The following is a 6,376-nucleotide window of genomic DNA, read 5'->3' as shown; positions in this document are numbered from 1 at the left end:
GTAGTAACACTGTCATTAACCACCCTGCCCTAGCGTGTAGTAACACTGTCATTAACTACCCTGCCCTAGCGTGTAGTAACACTGTCATTAACCACCCTGTCCTAGTGTGTAGTAACACTGTCATTACATTAACTACCCTGCCCTAGTGTGTAGTAACACTGTCATTACATTAACTACCCTGCCCTAGTGTGTAGTAACACTGTCATTACATTAACTACCCTGCCCTAGTGTGTAGTAACACTGTCATTAACCACCCTGCCCTAGTGTGTAGTAACACTGTCATTAACCACCCTGTCCTAGTGTGTAGTAACACTGTCATTAACCACCCTGCCCTAGTGTGTAGTAACACTGTCATTAACCACCCTGCCCTAGTGTGTAGTAACACTGTCATTACATTAACCACCCTGCCCTAGCGTGTAGTAACACTGTCATTAACCACCCTGCCCTAGCGTGTAGTAACACTGTCATTAACCACCCTGCCCTAGCGTGTAGTAACACTGTCATTACATTAACCACCCTGCCCTAGTGTGTAGTAACACTGTCATTACATTAACCACCCTGCCCTAGTGTGTAGTAACACTGTCATTACATTAACCACCCTGCCCTAGTGTGTAGTAACACTGTCATTACATTAACCACCCTGCCCTAGTGTGTAGTAACACTGTCATTACATTAACCACCCTGCCCTAGTGTGTAGTAACACTGTCATTACATTAACTACCCTGTCCTAGTGTGTAGTAACACTGTCATTAACCACCCTGTCCTAGTGTGTAGTAACACTGTCATTAACTACCCTGTCCTAGTGTGTAGTAACACTGTCATTAACCACCCTGCCCTAGTGTGTAGTAACACTGTCATTACATTAACTACCCTGCCCTAGTGTGTAGTAACAATGTCATTCCATTAACTACCCTGTCCTAGTGTGTAGTAACACTGTCATTAACCACCCTGCCCTAGTGTGTAGTAACACTGTCATTAACCACCCTGTCCTAGTGTGTAGTAACACTGTCATTAACCACCCTGCCCTAGTGTGTAGTAACAGTGTCATTAACCACCCTGCCCTAGTGTGTAGTAACAGTGGCATTACATTAACCACCTTAGTTAGCATATTGTTACACAGTCCTTGAGTTATTACAATGACTGTTGTCATTAAGCTCTGCAGCTCTCATGGAAAGTGGACTCGGTCCACTGAGGCCAGCATGTCAAACCACGACCGCCTCCGATATTCATCTCTCTACAGAAGAGAAAAGGAGCAGAAGTGAGACGTGAGAGAACCGTTACGGCACATGTTCCATGACGGGACAGAGCAGCATCCTCTCCACTAAGCTGTTTTACCAGTCAAAACCAGAAGGATCAGGGTAATGTCCCCTATCTAAGTTCCAAGTTCCCGACATCCTGCCCTGGCCAATATCCTTCTAACCCATATCCCCATGTCCAACATCCTTCTATAATGTAACACAATGAATCCCTCCCTCCATCTCTCCTTCCTTTTCCACACAGGGACTCTCAGTTCATTCTCCCCAGTGGCACAGCGCTGACACCTGTGTTTATAGTGTACTCTGTCTACAACCTAGACAGAACTATGCAAAGACCCCTTCTCCAGACAAGAATGTAAATAAAATAGTTCCAGACAGGGAGAAGGCTGACAGAGAACAAGGTTCTGCTTCACAGCCTCAAAGTAGAGCAGAAGATCAATACACTTACACACTATTTGATTTATTTGGAGAGAATATTTACTCCTTTTACTGTCTGTTCCAAACGTGCCAGACGGCCAGTTCGTATCGCATTTAGCCGTACCCTTATCCTACTTCTCCTCTGTTCCTCTGGTGATGTAGAGGTTAATCCAGGTCCTGCAGTGCCTAGCTCCACTCCTACTCCCCAGGTGCTCTCATTTGTTACCGTAAAAGCCTTGGTTTCATGCATGTTGACATTAGAAGCCTACTCCCTAAGTTTGTTTTACTCACTGCTTTAGCACATTCTGCCAACCCGGATGTCTTAGCCGTGTCTGAATCCTGGCTTAGGAAAACCACCAAAAACCCTGAAATCTCCATTGCTAACTATAACATTTTCCACCAAGATAGAACTGCCAAAGGGGGCGGTGTTGCAATCTACTGCAAAGATAGCCTGCAGAGTTCTGTCTTACTATCCAGGTCTGTACCAAAACAATTCGAGCTTCTACTTCTAAAAATGCACCTTTCCAGAAACAAGTCTCTCACTGTTGCCGCTTGCTATAGACCACCCTCTGCCCCCAGCTGTGCCCTGGACACCATATGTGAATTGATTGCTCCTCATCTATCTTCTGAGCTCGTGCTGTTAGGTGACCTAAACTGGGACATGCTTAACACCCCGGCCATCCTACAATCTAAGCTTGATGCCCTCAATCTCACACAAATTATCAATGAACCTACCAGTTACAACTCCAAATCCGTAAACACGGGCACCCTCATAGATGTCATCCTAACTAACTCGCCCTCCAAATACACCTCTGCTGTTTCAATCAAGATCTCAGCGATCACTGCCTCATTGCCTGCATCCGTAATGGGTCTGCGACCAAACGACCACCCCTCATCACTGTCAAACGCTCCCTAAAACACTTCTGCGAGCAGGCCTTTCTAATCGACCTGGCCGGGGTTATCCTGGAATGACATTGACCTCATCCCATCAGTAGATGATGCCTGGCTATTCTTTAAAAGTGCCTTCCTCACCATCTTAAATAAGCATGCCCCGTTCAAAAAATGTAGAACTAGGAATAGATATAGTTCTTGGTTCACTCCAGACCTGTCTGCCCTTGACCAGCACAAAAACATCCTGTGGCGTTCTGCATTAGCATCGAATAGCCCCCGTGATATGCAACTTTTCAGGGAAGTTAGGAACAAATATACACAGGCAGTTAGGAAAGCTAAGGCTAGCTTTTTCAAACAGAAATTTGCATCCTGCAGTACTAACTCCAAAAAGTTCTGGGACACTGTAAAGTCCATGGAGAATAAGAGCACCTCCTCCCAGCTGCCCACTGCTCTGAGGCTAGGAAACACTGTCACCATCGATAAATCCACTATAATTGAGAATTTCAATAAGCATTTTTCTACGGCTGGCCATGCTTTCCACCTGGCTACCCCTACCCCGGTCAACTGCCCGGCACCCTCCACAGCAATCAGCCAAAGCCCCCACCTTTTCTCCTTCACCCAAATCCAGATAGCTGATGTTCTGAAAGAGCTGCAAAATCTGGACCCCTACAAATCAGCCGGGCTAGACAATCTAGACCCTCTCTTTCTAAAATGATCTGCCGAAATTGTTGCAACCCCTATTACTAGCCTGCTCAACCTCTCTTTAGTATCGTCTGAGATTCCCAAAGATTGGAAAGCTGCCGCGGTCATCCCCCTCTTCAAAGGGGGAGACACTCTAGACTCAAACTGCTACAGACCTATATCTATCCTGCCCTGCCTTTCTAAGGTCTTCGAAAGCCAAGTTAACAAACAGATTACCGACCATTTCGAATCCCACCGTACCTTCTCCGCTATGCAATCTGGTTTCAGAGCTGGTCATGGGTGCACCTCAGCCACGCTCAAGGTTCTTGAGTATACGTGGACAACTACAAATACCTAGGTGTCTGGTTAGACTGTAAACTCTCCTTCCAGACTCAAATTAAGCATCTCCAATCCAAAATTAAATCTAGAATCGGCTTCCTATATCGCAACAAAGCATCCTTCACTCATGCTGCCAAACATACCCTCGTAAAACTGACCATCCTACCGATCCTCGACTTCGGTGATGTCATCTATAAAATAGCCTCCAACACTCTACTCAACAAACTGGATGCAGTCTATCACAGTGCCATCCGTTTTGTCACCAAAGCCCCATACACTACCCACCATTGCGACCTGTACACTCTCATTGGTTGGCCCTCGCTTCATACTCGTCGCCAAACCCACTGGCTACAGGTTATCTACAAGTCTCTGCTAGGTAAAGCCCCGCCTTATCTCAGCTCACTGGTCACCATAGCAGCACCCGCTCGTAGCACGCGCCCCAGCAGGTATATCTCACTGGTCACCCCCAAAGCCAATTCCTCCTTTGGTCGTCTTTCCTTCCAGTTCTCTGCTGCCAATGACTGGAACGAACTGCAAAAATCTCTGAAGCTGGAGACTCATATCTCCCTCACTAACTTTAAGCGCCAGCTGTCAGAGCAGCTCACAGGTCACTGCACCTGTACATATCCCATCTGTAAACAGCCCATCTATCTACCTACCTCATCCCCATACTGTATTTATTTATTTATCTTGCTCCTTTGCACCCCAGTATCTCTACTTGCACATTCATCTTCTGCACATCTACCATTCCAGTGTTTAATTGCTATATTGTGATTACTTCGCCACCATGGCCTATTTATTGCCTTAACTCCCTTATCTTACCTCATTTGCACTCAATGTATATAGACTTTGTTTTATTTAGTTCTACTGTATTATTGACTATGTTTTGTTTATTCCATGTGTAACTCTGTGTTGTTGTATGTGTCACACTGCTTTGCTTTATCTTGGCCAGGTAGCAGTTGTAAATGAGAACTTGTTCTCAACTAGCCTACCTGGTTAAATAAAGGTGAACTACATAAAAAGAATAGAGCAGAGCTGCTCTGGAATAGATGGAGGACAATATGCTGAGAATAGAAACAGGAAGAAAAATAAAGAATAGAGAGGGCGGGCGAGTCAGAACAAACTGGCAGGATGTCTCTAGTGTACCGTCCCCTGAGACAAAGAGGTTGGAAATATATGTTTTAAGTATGTCAGATAATGTAGGCTAGAACATTTAAAAACACTCTAGGCATCCACTCAAAGCTAATGGTGCGCCACCTAGTGGCAGAAATAACCATTGCTCTACCTTGGCTTGGACATAAAAACATTATTCCAGAATGGTGAGTAAATAAGTAAAGACATTAGGGCTGAGGAATGATAAGTAAAGACATTAGTTCTGAGGAATGATAAGTAAAGACAGTAGGGCTGAGGAATGATAAGTAAAGAAATTAGGGCTGAGGAATGATAAGTAAAGACATTAGGGCTGAGGAATGATAAGTAAAGACATTAGGGCTGAGGAATGGTAAGTACAGACATTAGGGCTGAGGAATGATAAGTACAGACATTAGGGATGAGGAATGATAAGTAAAGACATTAGGGCTGAGGAATGGTAAGTAAAGACATTAGGGCTGAGGAATGGTAAGTAAAGACATTAGGGCTGAGGAATGATAAGTAAAGACATTAGGGCTGAGGAATGATAAGTAAAGACATTAGGGCTGAGGAATGATAAGTAACGACATTAGGGCTGAGGAATGATAAGTAAAGACATTAGGGCTGAGGAATGGTAAGTAAAGACATTAGGGCTGAGGAATGGTAAGTAAAGACATTAGGGCCGAGGAATGATAAGTAAAGACATTAGGGCCGAGGAATGATAAGTAAAGACGTTAGGGCCGAGGAATGATAAGTAAAGACGTTAGGGCCGAGGAATGGTAAGTAAAGACGTTAGGGCTGAGGAATGGTAAGTAAAGACATTAGGGCTGAGGAATGATAAGTAAAGACATTAGGGCTGAGGAATGGTAAGTAAAGACATTAGGGCTGAGGAATGATAAGTAAAGACATTAGGGCTGAAGAATCATAAGTAAAGACATTAGGGCTGAGGAATGATAAGTAAAGACATTAGGGCTGAGGAATGGTAAGTAAAGACATTAGGGCTGAGGAATGGTAAGTAAAGACATTAGGGCTGAGGAATGGTAAGTAAAGACATTAGGGCTGAGGAATGGTAAGTAAAGACATTAGGGCTGAGGAATGATAAGTAAAGACATTAGGGCTGAGGAATGGTAAGTAAAGACATTAGGGCTGAGGAATGGTAAGTAAAGACATTAGGGCTGAGGAATGATAAGTACAGACATTAGGGCTGAGGAATGGTAAGTAAAGACATTAGGGCTGAGGAATGGTAAGTAAAGACATTAGGGCTGAGGAATGATAAGTAAAGACATTAGGGCTGAGGAATGATAAGTAAAGACGTTAGGGCTGAGGAATGGTAAGTAAAGACGTTAGGGCTGAGGAATGGTAAGTAAAGACGTTAGGGCTGAGGAATGGTAAGTAAAGACATTAGGGCTGAGGAATGATAAGTAAAGACATTAGGGCTGAGGAATGATAAGTAAAGACGTTAGGGCTGAGGAATGGTAAGTAAAGACGTTAGGGCTGAGGAATGGTAAGTAAAGACATTAGGGCTGAGGAATGGTAAGTAAAGACATTAGGGCTGAGGAATGGTAAGTAAAGACATTAGGGCTGAGGAATGATAAGTAAAGACATTAGGGCTGAGGAATGGTAAGTAAAGACATTAGGGCTGAGGAATGGTAAGTAAAGACATT

The sequence above is a fragment of the Salvelinus namaycush genome, chromosome 22 (genome assembly GCF_016432855.1).
Source record: "Salvelinus namaycush isolate Seneca chromosome 22, SaNama_1.0, whole genome shotgun sequence".
Classification (NCBI taxonomy): domain Eukaryota; kingdom Metazoa; phylum Chordata; class Actinopteri; order Salmoniformes; family Salmonidae; genus Salvelinus; species Salvelinus namaycush.
Note: the sequence above shows the minus strand (reverse complement) of the source record.